Raw genomic sequence first — 22230 nt, forward strand, 5'->3', positions numbered from 1 at the left:
CTAACTATGCAGTTTTATGTCACGCCATCCACAGCAACCTATCGTCAGCTTTCTCGGGTCGTTGCTTCTCCATGTTCTTCACATTCATAGGCCACAGCGAACATATGGCAATAAAATTATTAATAAAAAACCCTAGGCCTAATATATATATATATAAGATATATATACTATATATATATATATATATATATATATATGTGTGTGTGTGTGATGTGTGTGTGTGTGTGTGTGCGTGTGTTTGTTTGATATTTATATATAATGTGAGTGTTTATAGTGTGTGTGTATTTTCACGTATTTACACTTACATGCATACATATACAACCCCAAAATACCTCCCCCTGTATCCAAAACGTCAACAGTGAGACAGACAGACAAACATCACGACTTATATTTAATTAGCTTAATTATTTTTTTCCCTTCCCCAACTACCGGGTAGAATATTATCCTTTTGAATTATTATTATTATTATTATTATTATTATTATTATTATTATTATTATTAAAAGTAATGGCAGAGTTCACAGACTTGATTCTATATAAAATTCTTTCAATTCTCCTTATGATTTGTCTTTTTGGCACGCTGGTATTATAAAGCAGCTGGCCAATATTCATTGTGGCTGTGGGTTGTCAACGAATTTCGGGCTGGCTGTATCAAAGGCAACTGGTTATCAGGGATAGGCTGGGGTTCGTCAGGGGTCTATCCAGTGAATACTGGATAGACCCCTGACGACTACGGCCTGTTCCCGACCTACGAGAGTATACCTGTTGACGACCCCAGCCTGTCCCTGATAACCTTTATTATGATTATTATTATTATTTCCCACTGAATATCCAAGGCTTATTCGTAGCCCCTTATCAAACAACTCATTATCCTAACACCTCATTTAACATTCAACCGCTTGTTGTTATACCACGTGTTTGATTAAAGCTGCCACTTTCGCCTCCACTACTAGAGGAGGGCTGCTCCTCATTCTTTCTGTTTCCGTTTTGCTGGTGAGCAGCGGTGATGTTCGTCAAAAAGCATTGCGTGTACTTGTGTGCGCGGTTGTGGAAATATGGCTGACTGTCTGTTGTGAGTGTGTGTGTGTGTGAATGCTTACTAAAAAAATGGCCTGTCTAGCTGTATATCTACACTATGAATATGTGTGTGTATATTGACTTTGTGTATATATATATTATAAGTGTGTGATATTTGTTATTATATACATATATATATATATATATATATATATATATATATATATATATATATATATGTACACATAACAACATATATATATATATATATATATATATATATATATATTATATATATATATATATATATATATATATATATATATATCAAATATATATATATAATATATATATATATACATATATATATATTATATGTACACATACACACATATATATATGTATGGATATATATACACATATATATACATGCTGTAAGATACACAGCTGGACAGCCATTTTAGTACATTCATTCCACACACACGCTCCACTTAGACAGTCAGCCATTATATATATATATATATCTATATATATCTATATATATATATTTATATATATATACATTTTACATATATTAGTTGGTGTGTTATATATGATATATACATATACATTATATATATACATATTAAATAAATATATAATTATGGGCCTTTAGCGATCGGAAGCGATCTCATCCTGGGGCATCTTCGCCAATGGAGTGTCATCCAATGGGGTTTTTATTTTTGCCAGGGATGGACCCTTCCCACTTCTCAGCTCCAATAGCTAGCCAAGAGAGATGGAACCTTCCCTCCTGCCACACCAGGATCAAATATTTTGCACGTACTGTATGAGGCATTGAACTTACAGTTTTTACGCCACACCAAAGGTTGCCCCGAACTTACGGGTTTTTTTATTACGCCGCGCCAGAGGTTGCCACAGTAGTATTATGCAAGTATTCAACCCATTATGCATTGCATAAGCCATAACCTATGCATATATTAAAGGCACTGAACTTACGGGTTTTTACGCCGTGCCAGAGGTTGTCACAGTATTATATGAAAGTATTCAACCCATTATGCATGCATAACCCATACTTTGCATATATAAAGGCATTGAACTTACGGGTTTTTACGCAGCGCCAGAGGTTGCCATGGTAATATATGCAAGTATTCAACCTATTATGCATTGCATAACCCATACTTTGCAAACATAAAAGGCATTGACTTACGGGTTTTTACGCCACGCCAGAGTTGCCATGGTAGTATATGCAAGTATTCAACCCATTATGCATTGCATAAGCCACATTTTGCATATAAAAAAGGCATTGAACTTACGGGTTTTTACGCTGCGCCAGAGGTTGCCACAGTAGTATATGCAAGTATTCAACCTATTATGCATTGCATAAGCCATACTTTGCATACATAATAGGCATTGAACTTACGGGTTTTTTTTACGCCGCGCCAGAGGTTGCCAACGGTAGTATATGCAAGTATTCAACTCATTATGCATTGCATACCTTATTATGCATATATAAAAGGCATTGAACTTACGGGTTTTTAACGCCGCGCCAGAGGTTGCCATGGTAATATGCAAGTATTCAGCCTATTAATCATTGCATAAGCCATACTTTGCATACATAAAAGGCATTGAACTTACAGGTTTTTAAGACCACGCCAGAGGTTGCCACAGTAGTATATGCAAGTATTCAACCCATAGTGCATTGCATAAGCCATACTTTGCATATATAAAAGACATTGAACTTACAGGTTTTTACGGCGCGCCAGAGGTTACCACAGTAGTACATGCAAGTGTTCAACCCATTGTGCATTGCATAAGCCATACTTTGCATATATAATAGGCATTGAACTTACGGGTTTTAACGCCGCGCCAGAGGTTGCCACAGTAGTATATGCAAGTATTCAACCCATTATGCATTGCATAAGCCATACTTTGCATATATATAAAAGGCATTGAATCTTACGGGTTTTTACGCCGTGCCAGAGGTTTGCCACAGTAGTATAGCAAGTATTCAACCCACTATGCATTGCATAAGCCATACTTTGCATATATATAGGCATTGAACTTATGGGTTTTATGCCGCGCCAGAGGTTGCCACAGTAGTATATGCAAGTATTCAACCCATTATGCATTGCATAAGCCATACTTTGCATATATAATAGGCATTGAACTTACGGGTTTTTACGCCGCGCCAGAGGTTGCCACAGTAGTATATGCAAGTATTCAACCCATTATGCATTGCATAAGCCATACTTTGCATATATAGAAGGCATTGAACTTACGGGTTTTTACGCCGCGCCAGAGGTTGCCACAGTAGTATATGCAAGTATTCAACCCATTATGCATTGCATAAGCCATACTTTGCATATATAATAGGCATTGAACTTACGGGTTTTTACGTCGCACCAGAGGTTGCCACAGTAGTATATGCAAGTATTCAACCCATTATGCATTGCATAAGCCATACTTTGCATATAAAAGGCATTGAACTTACGGGTTTTTACGCCGCGCCAGAGGTTGCCACAGTAGTATATGCAAGTATTCAACCCATTATGCATTGCATAAGCCATACTTTGCATATATAGAAGGCATTGAACTTACGGGTTTTTATGCCGCGCCAGAGGTTGCCACAGTAGTATATGCAAGTATTCAACCCATTATGCATTGCATAAGCCATACTTTGCATATATAGAAGGCATTGAACTTACGGGTTTTTACGCCACGCCAGAGGTTGCCACAGTAGTATATGCAAGTGTTCAACCCATTATGCATTGCTGGGCCATAAGCCCTACCTATGGCTAGTTAAAAAGGCATTGAACTTACGGGTTTTTTTAACGCCGCGCCATCGTTGCCACAGTAGTATCTGCCAAGTATTCACCCATTTATGCATTGCATAACCCTTATTTTGCATATATAAAAGAGGCTTGAACTTACAGGTTTTTACGCCGACCAGAGGTTGCCAGGTAGTATATTGCAAGTATTCAACCCATTATGCATTGCATAAGCCTTATTTTGCATATATAAAAGGCATTGAACTTACGGGTTTTTAAGCCGGACCAGAGGTTGCCACAGTATATGCAAGTATTCAACCCATTATGCATTGCATAACCCTTATTTTGCATATATAAAAGGCATTGAACTTACGAGTTTTTTACGCCACGCCAGAGGTTGCCACAGTAGTATATGGAAGTATTCAACCCATTATGCATTGCATAAGCCATACTTTGCATATATAAAGGCATTGAACTTACGGTTTTTTACGCCGCGACCAGAGGAGTTGCCACAGTAGTATATGCAAGTATTCAACCCATTATGCATTGCATAAGCCATACTTTGCATACATAAAAGGCATTGAACTTATGGGTTTTTACGCCGCGCAGAGGTTGCCACGGTAGTATATGCAAGTATTCACCCATTATGCATTGCATAACCCTTATTTTGCATATATAAAAGGCATTGAATTTACGGGTTTTTACGCCTCGCCAGAGGTTGCCTCGGTTGTTTATGCAAGTATTCAACCCGATCATGCATTGCACAAGCCATACTTTGCATATATAAAAGACATTGAACTTACAGGTTTTTTACGCCGCGAGGGGCCACAGTAGTTAATACAAGTATTCACATTGTCAATGCATAAGGCCATACTTGCAATATATAATAAGGCAATTGAACTTACGGTTTTTAGCGCCGGGCCAAGAGGTTGCCCAGTATTATTTGATGTATTCAACCCCTTATCATTTGAATAAGCATACTTTGCCATATATAAAGGCATTGAACTTATATACGGTCCGTGCCAGAGGTTGGCCAAGTATTATTATGGCAATTATTGCAACACTATGCATTGGGGCATTTTAACCAACTTTGCCATTATTAATGGCATTGAACCTTATGGGTTTTTTTATTGCCGCGCCAGAGGTTTTGCCACAGTAGTATATGCAAGTATTCAACCCATTATGCCATTGCAATAAGCCATAACTTTTGCCATATATAATGGCATTGAACCTTACGGGTTTTTAAAACGGCCGCGCCCAGGTTGCCAACAGTTAGGGTATTGCAAGTATTTCCAACCCATTGTGCATTGCATAAGGCCATACTTTGCCATAAAGAAAGCATTGAACTACGTACGCGCCCAGAGGTTCCACATAAGTTTAATGCAAGTATTCAACCCACTATGCATTGCATAAGCCATTTTTACTTTGCATATATAATAGGCAGGTGACACCTTTACGGGCGGTTTTTTACGCCGCACCAGAGGTGCCACAGTAGTACTGTTATATGCAAGTATTCAACCCAGTATTTGCATTGCAATAAGCCACATACTTTGCAATATATAATAGGCATTGAACTTACGGGTTTTTTTACGCCGGGCGCCAGAGGTTCCCACAGTAGTATAATGCAAGTATTCAACCCATTATGCATTGCATAGCCCATACTTTGCATATATAGAAGGCATTGAACTTACGGGTTTTATGCCGCGCCAGAGGTTGCCACAGTAGTATATGCAAGTATTCAAACCCATTATGCATTGCATAAGCCATACTTTGCATATATAGAAGGCCATTGAACTTACTGGGCTTTTACGCCCACGCCAGAGGTTGCCACAGTAGTATATGCAAGTGTTCAACCCCATATGCATTGCATAAGCCATACCTATGCATATATTAAAGGCATTGAACTTAAGGGTTTTTACGCCGCGCCAGAGGTTGCCACAGTAGTATATGCAAGTATTCAACCCATTATGCATTGCATAACCCTTATTTTGCATATATAAAAAAGGCATTGAACTTACAGGTTTTTACGCCGCACCAGAGGTTTGCCACAGTAGTATATGCAAGTATTCAACCCATTATGCATTGCATAAGCTTATTTTGCATATATAAAAGCATTGAACTTACGGGTTTTTAAGCCGGACCAGAGGTTTGCCACAGTAGTATATGCAAGTATTCAACCCATTAGCATTGCATAAACCCTATTTTTGCATATATAAAAAAGGCATTGAAAACTTACGAGTTTTTACGCCACCCGCCAGAGGTTGCCACAGTAGTTATGGAAGTATTCAACCCTTATGCATTGCATAAACCATACTTTGCATATATAAAAGGCATTGAACTTACGGGTTTTTTGGTTTACGCCGCGCCAAGAGTTGCACAGCGTCTATACAAGTATTCAACCCATTTGCATTGCATAAGCCATACTTTGCCATACATAAAAGGCATTTGAAACTTATGGGTTTTTTACGCCGCGCCAGAGGTTGCCACGGTAGTATATGCAAGTATTCAACCCATTTATGCATTGCATAACCCTGGATTTTGCATATATAAAAGGCATTGAATTTACGGGTTTTTTACGCCTCGCCAGAGGTTGCCTCGGTAGTTTATGCAAGTATTCAACCCATCATGCATTGCATAAGCCATTCATTGCATACATCCAAAAAGGCATTGAACTTACGGGTTTTTACGCCGCGCCAGAGGTTGCCACGGTAGTATATTGCAAGTATTCAACCCATTATGCATTCGCATAAGCCTTATTTTGCATATATAAAAGGCATTGAACTTACGGGTTTTAAGCCGGACCAGAGGTTGCCACAGTAGTATATGCAAGTATTCAACCCATTATGCATTGCATAAGCCATACTTTGCATATATAGAAGGGCATTGAACTTACGGGCTTTTATACGCCACGCCAGAGGTTGCCACAGTAGTATATGCAAAGTATTTCAACCCATTATGCATTGCAATAAGCCACATTTTGCATATAAAAAAGGCATTGACTTCCGGGTTTTTACGCTGCGCCAAAGGTTGCCACAGTAGTATATGCAAGTATTCAACCTATTATGCATTGCATAAGCCATACTTTGCATACATAAAAGGCATTGAACTTACGGGTTTTTACGCCGCGCCAGAGGTTGCCACGGTAGTATATGCAAGTATTCAACCCATTATGCATTGCATAACCCTTATTATGCATATATAAAAGGCATTGAACTTACGAGTTTTTACGCCGCGCCAGAGGTTGCCATGGTAATATATGCAAGTATTCAGCCTATTAATCATTGCATAAGCCATACTTTGCATACATAAAAGGCATTGAACTTACAGGTTTTTTAAGCCATGCCAGAGTTGCCACGGTAGTATATGCAAGTATTCAAACCATTGTGCATTGCACAAGCCATACTTTGCATATATAAAAGACATTGAACTTACAGGTTTTTACGCCGCGCCAGAGGTTGCCACAGTAGTATATGCAAGTATTCAACCCATTGTGCATTGCATAAGCCATACTTTGCATATATAATAGGCATTGAACTTACGGGTTTTACGCCGCGCCAGAGGTTGCCACAGTAGTATATGCAAGTATTCAACCCATTATGCATTGCATAAGCCATACTTTGCATATATAAAAAGGCATTGAACTTACGGGTTTTACGCCGTGCCAGAGGTTGCCACAGTAGTATATGCAAGTATTCAAACCCACTATGCATTGCATAAGCCATACTTTGCATATATAATAGGCATTGAACTTATGGGTTTTTTTTATGCCGCGCCAGAGGTTGCCACAGTAGTATATGCAAGTATTCAACCCATTATGCATTGCATAAGCCATACTTTGCATATATAATAGGCATTGAACTTACGGGTTTTTACGCCGCGCCAGAGGTTGCCACAGTAGTATATGCAAGTATTCAACCCATTGTGCATTGCAATAAGCCATACTTTGCATATATAGAAAGCATTGAACTTACGGGTTTTTACGCCGCGCCAGAGGTTGCCACAGTAGTATATGCAAGTTATTCAACCCACTATGCATTGCATAAGCCATACTTTGCATATATAATAGGCATTAACTTACAGGTTTTTTACGTCGCACCAGAGGTTGCCACAGTAGTATATGCAAGTATTCAACCCATTATGCATTGCATAAGCCATACTTTGCATATATAATAGGCATTGAACTTACGGGTTTTTACGCCGCGCCAGAGGTTGCCACAGTAGTATATGCAAGTATTCAACCCATTATGCATTGCATAAGCCATACTTGCATATATAGAAGGCATTGAACTTACGGGTGGGTTTTTATGCCGCGCCAGAGGTTGCCACAGTATATATGCAAGTATTCAACCCATTATGCATTGCATAAGCCATACTTTGCATATATAGAAGGCATTGAACTTACGGGGCTTTTACGCCACGCCAGAGGTTGCCACAGTAGTATATGCAAGTGTTCAACCCATTATGCATTGCATAAGCCATACCTATGCATATATAAAAGGCATTGAACTTACGGGTTTTTACGCCGCGCCAGAGGTTGCCACAGTAGTATATGCAAGTATTCAACCCATTATGCATTGCATAACCCTTATTTTGCATATATAAAGGCATTGAACTTACAGGTTTTTACGCCGCACCAGAGGTTGCCACAGTAGTATAGCAAGTATTCAACCCATTATGCTTGCATAGCCTTATTTTGCATATATAAAAAGGCATTGAACTTACGGGTTTTTAAGCCGGACCAGAGGTTGCCACAGTAGTATATGCAAGTATTCAAACCCATTATGCATTGCATAACCCTTATTTTGCATATATAAAAAGGCATTGAACTTACGAGTTTTACGCCACGCCAGAGGTTGCCACAGTAGTATATGGAAGTATTCAACCCATTATGCATTGCAATAAGCCATACTTTGCATATATAAAAAAGGCATTGAACTTACGGGTTTTTACGCCGCGCCAGAGGTTGCCACAGTAGTATATGCAAGTATTAACAACCCATTATGCATTGCATAAGCCATACTTTGCATACATAAAAGGCCATTGAACTTATGGGTTTTTTTACGCCACGCGCCAGAGGTTGCCACGGTAGTATATGCCAAGTATTCAACCCATTATGCATTGCATAACCCTTATTTTGCATATATAAAAAGGGCATTGAATTTACGGGTTTTTACGCCTCGCCAGAGGTTGCCTCGGTAGTTTATGCAAGTATTCAACCCCATCATGCATTGCACAAGCCATACTTTGCATATATAAAAGACATTGAACTTACAGGTTTTTTACGCCGCGCCAGAGGTTGCCACAGTAGTATATGCAAGTATTCAACCCATTGTGCAATGCATAAGCCATACTTTGCATATATAATAGGCATTGAACTTACGGGTTTTACGCCGCGCCAGAGGTTGCCACAGTATTATATGCAAGTATTCAACCCATTATGCATTGCATAAGCCATACTTTGCATATATAAAAGGCATTGAACTTACGGGTTTTTACGCCGTGCCAGAGGTTGCCACAGTAGTATATGCAAGTATTCAACCCATTATGCATTGCATAAGCCATACTTTGCATATATAATAGGCATTGAACTTACGGGTTTTTATGCCGCGCCAGAGGTTGCCACAGTAGTATATGCAAGTATTCAACCCATTATGCATTGCATAAGCATACTTGCATATATAATAGGCATTGAAACTTACGGGTTTTTACGCCGCGCCAGAGGTTGCCACAGTAGTATATGCAAGTATTCAACCATTGTGCATTGCATAAGCCATACTTTGCATATATAGAAAGCATTGAACTTACGGGTTTTTTTACGCCGCGCCAGAGGTTGCCACAGTAGTTTATGCAAGTATTCAACCCACTATGCATTGCATAAGCCATACTTTGCATATATAATGGCATTGAACTTACGGGTTTTTACGCCGCACCAGAGGTTTGCCACAGTAGTACTGTATATGCAAAGTATTCAACCATTATGCATTGCATAAGCCATACTTTGCATATATAATAGGCATTGAACTTACGGGTTTTTACGCCGCGCCAGAGGTTGCCACAGTAGTATATGCAAGTATTCAACCCATTATGCATTGCATAAGCCATACTTTGCATATATAGAAGGCATTGAACTTACGGGTTTTTATGCCGCGCCAGAGGTTGCCACAGTAGTATATGCAAGTATTCAACCCATTATGCATTGCATAAGCCATACTTTCTTTGCTATATAGAAGGCATTGAAACTTACGGGCTTTTACGCCACACCAGAGGTTGCCACAGTAGTATATGCAAGTGTTCAACCCATTATGCATTGCATAAGCCATACCTATGCATATATTAAAGGCATTGAACTTACGGGTTTTTACGCCGCGCCAGAGGTTGCCACAGTAGTATATGCAAGTATTCAACCCATTATGCATTGCATAACCCTTATTTTGCATATATAAAAGGCATTGAACTTACAGGTTTTTACGCCGCACCAGAGGTTGCCACAGTAGTATATGCAAGTATTCAACCCATTATGCATTGCATAACCCTTATTTTGCATATATAAAAAGGGCATTGAACTTACGGGTTTTTAAGCCGGACCAGAGGTTGCCACAGTAGTATAGCAAGTATTCAACCCATTATGCATTGCATAACCCTTATTTGCATATATAAAAGGCATTGAACTTACGAGTTTTACGCCATTCGCCAGAGGTTGCCACAGTGGATATGGAAGTATTCAACCATATGCATTGCATAAGCCATACTTTGCATATATAGAAGGCATTGAAACTTACTTTTTTGGGTTTTTACGCCGCGCCAGAGGTTGCCCAGTAGTATATGCAAGTATTCAACCCATATGCATTGCATAAGCCTACTTTGCATACATAAAGGCATTGAAACTACGGGTTTTTACGCCGCGCCAGAGGTTGCCACGGTAGTATATGCAAGTATTCAACCCATTATGCATTGCATAACCATTATTTTGCATATATAAAAGGCATTGAATTTACGGGTTTTTACGCCTCGCCAGAGGTTGCCTCGGTAGTTTATGCAAGTATTCAACCCATCATGCATTGCATAAGCCATTCTTTGCATACATAAAGGCATTGAACTTACGGGTTTACGCCGCGCCAGAGGTGCCACAGTAGTATATGCAAGTATTCAACCCATTATGCATTGCATAAGCCATACTTTGCATATATAAAAGGCATTGAACTACGGGTTTTTACGCCGCGCCAGAGGTTGCCACAGTATTATATGCAAGTATTCAAAAAACCCATTATGCATTGCATAAGGCATACTTTGCATATATAATAGGCAATGAAACATACAGGTTTTCACGTAGCGCCAGAGGTGCCCCACAGTAGTATATGCAAGTTATTAAACAACCCATATGCATTGCATAAGCCATACTTTGAACATATATAGAAGGCATTGAAACTTACGGGTTTTTAGCGCGCCAGAGGTTGCTACAGTAGTATATGCAAGTATTCAACCCACTATGCATTGCATAAGCCATACATGCATATATATAGGCACTGAACTTTCAGGTTTTTACGCCGCGCCAGAGGTTGCCATAGTAGTATATGCAAGTATTCAACCCATTATGCATTGCATAAGCCATACTTTGCATATATAATAGACATTGAACTTACGGGTTTTTACGCCGCGCCAGAGGATGCCACGTATATGCAAGTATTCAACCCATTATGCATTGCAAAAGCCATACTTTGCATATATAAAGTCATTGAACTTACGGGTTTTTACGCCACGCCAGAGGTTGCCACAGTAGTATATGCAAGTATTCAACCCATTATGCATTGCATAAGCCATACTTTGCATACATAAAAGGCATTGAACTTACAGGTTTTTTACGCCGCTCCAAAGGTTGCCACGGTAGTATATCCAAGTATTCAACCCATTATGCATTGCATAACCATTATTTGCATATATAAAAGGCATTTAACTTACGGGTTTTTACGCCGCGCCAGAGGTTGCCACAGTAGATATGCAAGTATTCAAACCCATTATTCATTGCATAAGCCATACTTTGCATATATAGAAGGCATTGAACTTACGGGTTTTAAGACGCGCCAGAGGTTTGCCACAGTAGTATATGCAAGTATTCAACCCACTATGCATTGCATAAGCGATACTTTGCATATATAATAGGCATTGAACTTACGGGTTTTTACGCCGCGCCAGAGGTTGCCACAGTAGTATATGCAAGTATTCAACCCATTATGCATTGCATAAGCCATACTTTGCATATATAATAGGCATTGAACTTACGGGTTTTTACGCCACGCCAGAGGTTGCCACAGTAGTATATGCAAGTATTCAACCCATTATGCATTGCATAAGCCATACCTTGCATATATAGAAGGCATTGAACTTACAGGTTTTTACGCCGCGCCAGAGGTTGCCTCAGCAGTATACGCAAGTATTCAACCCACTATGCATTGCATAAGCCATACTTTGCATATATAATAGGCATTGAACTTATGGGTTTTTACGCCGCGCCAGAGGTTGCCACAGTAGTTATATGCAAGTATCAACCCATAATGCATTGCATAAGCCATACTTTGCATACATAAAAGGCATTGAACTTACGGGTTTTTACGCCGCGCCAGAGGTTGCCACAGTAGTATATGCAAGTATTCAACCCATTATGCATTGCATAAGCCATACTTTGCATATATAATAGGCATTGAACTTACGGGTTTTTATGCCGCGCCAGAGGTTGCCACAGTAGTATATGCAAGTATTCAACCCATTATGCATTGCATAAGCCATACTTTGCCATATATAATAGGCATTGAACTTACGGGTTTTACGCCGCGCCAGAGGTTGCCTCAGTAGTATACGCAAGTATTCAACCCACTATGCATTGCATAAGCCATACTTTGCATATATAATAGGCATTGAACTTATGGGTTTTTACGCCGCGCCAGAGGTTGCCACAGTAGTATATGCAAGTATTCAACCCATTATGCATTGCATAACCCTTGTTTTGCATATATAAAAGGCATTGAACTTACGGGTTTTTACACCACGCCAGAGGTTGCCACAGTAGTATATGCAAGTATTCAACCCATTATGCATTGCATAACCCTTATTTTGCATATATAAAAGGCATTGAACTTACGGGTTTTTACGCCACGCCAGAGGTTGCCACAGTAGTATATGCAAGTATTCAACCCATTATGCATTGCATAACCCATATTTTGCATATATAAAAGTCATTGAACTTACGGGTTTTTTACACGCGCCAGAGGTTGCCACAGTAGTATATGCTATTCAACCCATTATGCATTGCATAAGCCATACTTTGCATATATAATAGGCATTGACTTACGGGTTTTACGCCGCGCCAGGGTTTGCCACATAATATATGCAAGTATTCAAAACCCATTATGCATTGCATAAGCCATACTTTTGCATATATAGAAGGCATGAACTTACAGGTTTTACGCTGCGCCCAAGAGGTTGCCACAGTAGTATAGCAAGTTATTTCAACCCATTATGCATTGCATAAGCCATATTTGCATATATAATAGGCATTGAACTTATGGGTTTTTACGCCACGCCAGAGGTTGCCACAGTATTATATGCAAGTATTCAACCCATTATGCATTGCATAACCCTTATTTTTGCATATATAATAGGCATTGAACTTACGGGTTTTTACGCCACACCAGAGGTTGCCACAGTAGTATATGCAAGTATTCAACCCATTATGCATTGCATAAGCCATACTTTGCATATATAAAAGGCATTGAACTTACGGGTTTTAAGCCACGCCAGAGGTTGCCACAGTAGTATATGCAAGCATTCAACCCATTTATGCATTGCATAAGCCATACTTTGCATATATAAAAGGCATTGAACTTACGGGTTTTTACACCGCGCCAGAGGTTTGCCACAGTAGTATATGCAAGTATTCAACCCATTATGCTTTGCATAAGCCATTACTTTGCATATATAAAAGCATTGAACTTACGGGATTTTTACGCCGCGCCAGAGGTTGCCACAGTAGTATATGCAAGTATTCAACCTATTATGCATTGCATACCTACCCTTTTATTTTGCATAATAAAATAAAAGGCATTGAACTTACGGGTTTTTACGCCACGCCAGAGGTTGCCACTGCAGTATATGCAACAAAAGTGATTAACATGCAGTGCATAATCCATGACTAGGTGAATATGGTATCGATACCCATTCCAGAGGGGTATCATGTGGCAGGAGAGGGGGTGCCCTTTGACCCTCTGAACAGCTGTTGGCTCTCATCCTGTGAGCTTGTCCTCCACCCTCCAAATAGCTGTTGGGCTCTCATCTTGAGAGCTTGTCCTCCAGCCTCCAACAGCTGTTAGCTCTCATCGTGAGAGCTTGTCCTCCAGCTCCGAACAGCTGTTAGCTCTCATCCTGAGAGCTGTCCTCCTTCCTCTGAATAAACTGTTGGGTCTCATCCTGACAGTTGGGCCTCCTGCCTACATCAGGGAGATGAGAGAATCGCCAAGGATGCCTGATGAAAAGCCTGTTCACAAGACTTGTCTTTACCGCTACAAAGAAACAACCCATGTGAAGAATTTTGACTGGTCATCAGTTGATGATGCTGCGTCATGTTCCAGAGGCATGCGATTTTCTTGGCCCATCGATGGTTTTGATTGCAGGATTAGTGTGTAGGAGGTGGGGGGACCTCCCATTGTTGTTTGCTGCCGGGGGAGCAGCAGAACACCATCTTGCAGTCAGCTCATCGAATGGACCAAGAAGATCGCAGGGCCTCTAGAGCATGACGCAGCAGCATCACCTGGTGACAAGACAAAATCATTCACAATTTTTGGTTAATCACAGGCTGTTCCTTCTGTTTGTTTCTTTCTAGTTTCCTTTAGTTTTCTTCCTCTTCGTTGTCCTTCCAGGTTTCTTCTTCTTTGCTTTCATTGTCTTCTGAGGATCTTCAAAACACACTATCTGCCAGGTCCTTGATGAATTTCCCTGACTGCGTTGTATTTTCTTCTTTCTTTATCAGTATCACATAGGAGATCATTAGCATAGTTAACCTTTTGCATGATATCCATTCTGCGTTGTCGCTCGTCTTTAGACCCTTGGCAGTTATCAGGGTTAAACTTGAGTGTCCGCTTCCTGTAGGCCCACTTTATCTCCTTCAAATTAACATCCTCTGCAATACCTAGGATGTAGTATGGGCAGCCATGACGTTGCATTCTTTGCAAGGTTCTGGCGGCTGCAACCAAATCTTCTTGATCATCTAATTTCTCAAGCTGCGTCATAGCTTGCTGTGTCTGCCAAGCAACAAGAGACATAATCCAGTCTTCGCCTGCAGTCCACTTGATCGTCGTCCATATCCAAGACTCTGAGGAAACATTCACTTGCTTCTTCCAGTCGTCCTAGCTTATAGAACATGTTTTTCCTTTGACCTTGTTTTCTTCAATCCAGAGCATCATTCTTATTCTTTTCATTTGCCATAGAATTGGTATACACGGTAACTGGTGGTTCTCGTCCTCTAATTCCTCATTAATTTTTTTAGTTAATTTCTCCTGTGGAAGCGACTGAACTGCGGTTTCCACCTGGATATGTACTTTCTTCTGATCGCCTAGATCCTTTCGTCGAGAACAGATGATACTTCTCTCTGTGAGGCTTGCAATCTCTCCTCGAGTTGTGCCGTCGCCTGGAACAGCCTCTTTCTTTCAGCCTCATGGGCCTTGACCTTCTCTTCAAGGTACCCACAGTAGAAGTCATTGTCCACAGCTTGGTTCTGGAGTTCTTCCAGTTTTTCTCGATGGTTCTCACATTCTTTCTCCTTCCGTGCTAGTTGTTCGTTTATATTTTCAACATCCTTGGCCTTCTGGAAAAATGCGTCTTCCAACTGTTTTATTTTCTTCTTCAGGAGTTTATTTTCCTCTTCAGCGTTATGCTTTTCATCCATGAACTCGTCAAGTAAATCTTGATTCGTTCTCATCAGAGCAGCCTCGTTGAAATTCATATCTTCGAGTTCATCTAGGAGGAGAAAGTTCTCCGACGTTGCATCCTTCCAATCTTCTTTCAAAAGAGAGATCATTTCCGTTGCGTAGTAAAGGTCGTCGTCGTTTTTCTGCGCAGTAGCATCTTGACCAATCTGGAGAGCCTTCTGGTCTTCAATGCACTGATGTGCTCGGCCAAAAAGTGCTCCCAGAACAATAGCTACTGCTTGTTTACTAATAAATAATCCGAGGTTTCGGATCCAATTTCCATTTATGAAAGGTACCACTGATCCGGTTGGGATCAGAGCCAATAGGTTTTTCACAACAAAGTTAAATTTACCAAGGGCAAACATGGTTACCTTTCTTTCCACCTGATCAAATATTTCGAATTGGAAAATGCCACTAGAGCTCCAGGAATTCCCCAGATCTTCATTTTGGCTCCGAGGCCAATTTTCTTGCTTCGGGAGATTCCACACATAGCCTTCGGAAGGGCTTAGATTAACTGAAGGCTCCTGAAGACTGCGACGGCTTCAGAAACCATGCAAATGGAGACGACTTTAAAAATGAACAGTAAAAAAAATAAGTCTTCCTCGAGAAAGTAACTAAAAAGAGAGCTGGAAAATTTTAATTTTAACATTTTAGTCCACAGATGATTGAGAATTGAAAAAAATTTTGTTGTTAAGGTTTTTTTTAATGAGAGAAGCGTAAAATTCTTTGGCCTTCCGCTCTCTCTCTCTCTCTCTCACACACACACACGTACATATATGTATACATGTATGGCCATATACATATACGTATATATATATATATAAATACATACATATTCATATTATATATATATATATATATATATATAATATATATATATATATAATATATTATATATATATATATATATATATATATATATATATATATATATATATACTATATATATATATATATATATATATATATATATAATATATATATATATGATAAAAGGCCCATAAAGCACCATTTCACGTTTCCAACTATACATTTCAGACGCTTTCGTCTGTGCTCCTTTTCACTGGTAAAATATTTTACCAGTGAAGCGTCTGAATTGCATTGTTTGCAACGTATCAAATAGTGTTTATGGGCCTTCTATCTTCTATTTTGTACTACTGTATTAGAGTAATCTATATATATATATATATATATATATATATATATATATATATATATCTATATATATATATATTATATATATATATATATATACTTGGTTGTTCTTACATAATAATGAGGCTATGCAGAACATCATGCTTCTGTATTTGGCATATACTGGCTGCGATGAGTGCAATTCTATCTTCATTGTATATCATTCCTTAAACTCTTTTTCTCATGCCAGAGGTTGTAGTTTTCTGTAAAAGAATATTATTGAGATGGGTATTTGTCTGTCCATCCGTATTTTTTCTCTCTCCGCCCTCAGATCTTAGAAACTATTGAGTCTAGAGGGCTGCAAATTTACGTGTTGATCATCCACCCAATCCAATCATCAAACATACCAAATTGCAGCCTTTGTCCTCAGTAGTTTTTATTTTATTCAAGTGTTATGAGTAATGTATAGTTTTCCATATATTATTATTATTAGAGTTATGAAAAGTCGGTTTTGCTATTTCAATTTAATAAATTCATGTTTAATACTTTACTGGTATGGAACTGAAGTGTTGAGCTTTTATTTTTTTTTATTTTTATTTTTGAAATATCGTAGGTTACCAAAATGCATCTAACTTTGTGGAATTCACGTTTTGTTATTTAGTTTTTTTGTTTATTTATAAAACTAAGGTTTTCTATGTTGGGTATTAAAAAACATAAAACAGCTAATGCGTAAATTCATTGAACTAAAGCTTGAAGTTTTACTTTTTAAAACCAAGGCAATGCTAAGAGAGAGAGAGAGAGAGAGAGAGAGAGATGGCCTGTGTAGCATTAAAACATAAATTTTGGCGATTTGGTTGCAATAAAACCATGCTTGATATTTTCTCTTGATGAAATTCATTGTTTGTATTTTGATGAAACCAGTCTTTTTACTTATTATTTTGGTTACGTTGAGTCCACAGTTGGCAATCCGGTTTAATAAAACTCAGCTCATGATTTAGATTTGATTGACCTTCTATTGTTGTTTCCCTTTGAAAAATGCAAACTTACTGAGCTGAGTTTCTAAACCTCATCGCAATAGTTTGATTTTATAAACCCATCGTTCATCCCAGTCATGATATTTTGTTTGCAGGACAAAGTTCGACATTACGGTTTATTAACTTCAAGTGTAAATGTAGATACAAGTGTACTGAACCCAAGCTTGTAATTTCAGTTTACTGAGCCTCAGCATGGTTTCGCTTTACTAATCCCAAGCTTAATTCCGGTTGACTGAATCTTAGCTTGAGTTGACTGAACCCTAGGTTGATATCTCTACTTAAACCTAACGGTTTCAGTTTGGTATTTCGTTTTACTAAACCCGGACATGATATATTGGTACATTTAACCCAAGCTTGAAATATCACTTTACAGAACTTCAGCTTGATACTTTTGCTAATTAAAACCGGTCTTAATAGTTGTTTACTGAACCCAAGCTTATATTTCGATTTAATATGTCAGGTAATTAAACCCAAGCTTGAAATTATGATTTATTTATTATTAAATAAAAGCTTAGTATGTCGCTGTACCAAACCAAATCTTGACATTTCAATTCGCTGTGCAGACCTCTTTTTAATATATATATATATTTTTTTTATCAGCTTCTGGTTGGTTTTTTCACCTGTGGGGCCAAGGGTAACATTACTTTAGGAATGGCAGGAATAAGAGACTGGGAATTGGGGTGGATCGGAGAACACACGCGTTTCAGGGGGAATTGACGAACATTGCAGCGCAGAGAAAGCCCCAAATTGGGCATGAGCAAAAAAAAAAAAAAAAAAAAAAATCGCGTGGGGCGGGGGTTGGGATGACGGTGGGCATTGAGCAAAAACAGGCGTGAGACGGGATGCAACTGCGTATGATCTGAGAGCGAGGGCATGGGCATATGGATCAAAATTAAAGCAGATGTTCGAAGAATTCTTAAAGGAAAAACAGACTTCCAAAATTACAGAGAAAGGCAAAATCGAAAGAGGATGAGGCTTTTTGGAAATAGGAAGAGGTGGAGGAGAAATAGGAGGGGGAGGAGGAGGAGAAGAAGGAAGTGGAGGAGAAATGGAAGAGGAGTAGGAGTCAGAAGAAGAAAGGGTGGAAGCTGATTGAAGTTAAAAAAGTTCAGTATATCTTAGTTTAACCAGACCACTGAGCTGATTAACAGCTCTCCAGGGCTGGCCCGAAGGATTAAATATTTTTACGTGGCTAGGAACCAATTGGTTACCTAGCAACGGGAACTACAATTTATTGTGGGATCCGAGAAGTGAATTCTTATCACCAGAAATAAATTCCTCTGATTCCGCTTTGGCAGAGCTGGGAAACGAACTTCGGACCACCGGATTGGCAGCCGAGCTCGAAAACCACCCGTCCAGTGTAGAACTATATGTTGATTGAAGTAACGTGATTACTTTATATACCACTGTTCGTTCGAATAGTAAAATTCAACAACGTCAGGTCTGGATAGTACTTGGACTGGTGACCACAAGGAAAGCCAGACGCCGTCGGACGATTCATTATTCGTCATCCTTGAGTTTCAACCGACTTCCTTGTGGGTTTTCATTTATTTATTCCTTTTTGTACTTTTTTTATATAGTTTTACTCCCATTTACGTATTCTCTGACTCATAATTACATTTAATCTTTTGAGAGGTAGGTTTTTATCAAGCTTTTGGTATTTAAATCCACACTCCTCCTCCTCCTCCTCCCTAATTGTGTGTGTGGTGGGTGATGGGACAGGGATAGGTAAGGGCCTCTTTGGGTTGACCATCCCATTGGCTATTGCACGTTGACAGTTTTTTTTTTCTTTTGATACAGGTGTTTGTTATAATCATATACCTTGAGAAAACTATCCTGCTGTTAAACGCTATATTGCTACAAACACCCGCGTTGATTGCATTGTTTGTCATGAAAAATCACTGGAATTTATCGTTCTTAATTTGACTGCAGTGTTACTAAAGAGCTCTTGTTGTTTTCTACATTATATGTAATTTGGTTTTGCTATTTGTTTGTTATTTACTGCTCTTTACTGTGCTTTTTTTTTCATAGTATTCACGACTGCGCGGAAAATAATTCTAAGTGGTGTATAAAAAAAGACAACCAAAGTAAATGGGAAATAACCAATAAATATACCGATAGATATATGGATGGATAACTGAAAAAAAAAGTTAAGGCGATGGGGCGTTGCTTTGAAGTATTCCTGCAGTCTTTATAAAGTAGTATTACAAATCTTTTAAAATATAATTGAAGCCTTATGAAAACTTGAGTTATCAACATTCAAAACACTGCCGAGGATGTTTCCATATTTTATTTGTAAAGGGAAAGGTAAAAAAAAAAAAAAATAAATAAAATAATAATCTGAGACTACTTGTGGCACCCTGGCGTCTCAACAGAATGTTGATGATGGACAAAACGAGTTACACCCCCGTAGCGGGGTGTAGCTCGTAAGGCTCTTTGCAACGTCCTTTTGTTCCCTAGCTGCATCCCCTTTCATTTATTTTACTGTACTTCCGTTCATATTATCTTCCTTCCATCTCACTTTCTACCCTCTGCTAACAATTGTTTCATAATGCAACAACGAAGTTTTCCTAATGTTACACCTTTCAACATTTTTACTCTGAACTCCCTTTCCATCGCTGAATGACCTCATAGGTACCAGTGTTTGGTCTTTGGCCTAAACTTCATATGCCAATCCTATTGACCACCATTATTTGGAAGAAGGAAACCACCACTTCCAGCAGTTTTATGGACAATAAGGACCCTTGGAGGATTTTAGCTTCCGCACAAAGGTACCAGAATGAGAAGAGGCTTCATGGATGATAAAATTAGATTTTCGTCAGATGAATCGAGTATTAGAATAAGCTGACTAATGCTAGGCACTTTTTCCTGGCATCAGTAGAGTAATAACGTTGGTGTAACCTAGCAACCTCGTCTTATAAACAAGTTTTTTCCTATATAAGTTACAGAAACATTATGATGACCCCAAAACTAACCAAAAGGAGCAAAATTAGGAATTGAAAGTTGCATCAGACCTTTAGAGTCTGATATTAGCTGCATTTGGTTACAGTGGTGCTTCAGAAACTAACAAAAGTGCTTGTCAGAAAAGTCCGATACTGTAGCAATTCATCATTCCTCTTTTTTGTTTTGTCAAGATTTCCTCGAATTTCAATCCGATTTTCGATCATACAGACTAACATATCCAGGGATTTCAGTAATCGATTTTGATCATTCTTCCTCTTAAATGATTACAGTCATAATTTACATTTCCCCTATGGGGGGGGGGGTGGATGGGGGGCGGAGGGAGTGGTAGTGCACCTCAGGGTGTACACTGTAGGCACTACTTAAGGTTCTTTGTAGCGTCCATTCGGTCCCCAGCTTCAACCCCTTGAATTCCGTTTTACTGTAGCTCCATTCATATTCTCTTTCTTCGTCTGCTATCCGGACCTCCTAACATTATTTCGTTCGTGCGTCTGCGAGGCTTTCCTCCTGTTTGCATTTTTCAAACCTTTCCATTTTCAATTTCCCTGCCAGCACTGAATGACTTCATTAGTCCCAGCGCTTGGCCTTCCTTACCATTATTTATATCCTACAAAATCTATATATATATATTTCGTTGTTTTTTCCTCACGACTCTTCACTTGCAGTGTTGCAATGCGCAAGTTAAGAGACAGTGGCCATCATCAGTGCTAATTTGAAAAAGAAATGTTTAACATTTTCATTATTCCTTTTGTAAATAATTTTTCTGGTTTAAGATATCACCCTGCAGTGTCCGTCCCACAAATTCGTGATCTTTTGTCTCTTTATGAAAGCATTCATCATCTCTCAGAGTTCTCGGTATTTTCGCACATTTATTCCCTCAACGTCCAGGTTATATAGATGTACATACCAAAACCACTACCTTCTTGTGGCCGAGCATAAGGTTAAAACAAATGTGATTACTGTCGACCGTACAGGCGAGATCATTAGGTAGTTCACCCTACGATTGTCTTAAGAGCAATCAAAATCAAGACCATATTGGAATTGTGTATCCCAGTTCCGAGAAATTCCCACGTCGTCTATACAGTGTGGTGGGTTAGAATCCCCAGGGGTTGTTATAACGGGAATACCAAGAGATTAGAAGTACACCTTTTTGTGCGTTTTTTTTTTTATTTATTTCCCTTTTTTTCTTTCTAAACGGCTAATAAAAATAAGCGTTTTGTTAAGATTATCAGATGGGATGTAGGCTTATTCGGACCGTGGCTGATTCGGACCTTATCTTGGCTGATTCGGACCATTTGCCAGCTGATTCGGACCCATACTAATAATGTTATATTATAGCGGATGCAGGCTTATTTTCAGACCT

The 22230-nt window shown here is 39.0% G+C and overlaps 1 protein-coding gene across 1 annotated transcript in view; it reads right to left on the reverse strand.

The window, feature by feature from the left end:
- Window positions 1-22230, reverse strand: part of LOC135216360 (ribonuclease P protein subunit p40-like) — a 123002-nt gene that overhangs the window by 63956 nt on the left and 36816 nt on the right. The window lies entirely within an intron of this gene.

This window comes from Macrobrachium nipponense, chromosome 6 (assembly GCF_015104395.2).
Source record: "Macrobrachium nipponense isolate FS-2020 chromosome 6, ASM1510439v2, whole genome shotgun sequence".
NCBI classification, from domain to species: domain Eukaryota; kingdom Metazoa; phylum Arthropoda; class Malacostraca; order Decapoda; family Palaemonidae; genus Macrobrachium; species Macrobrachium nipponense.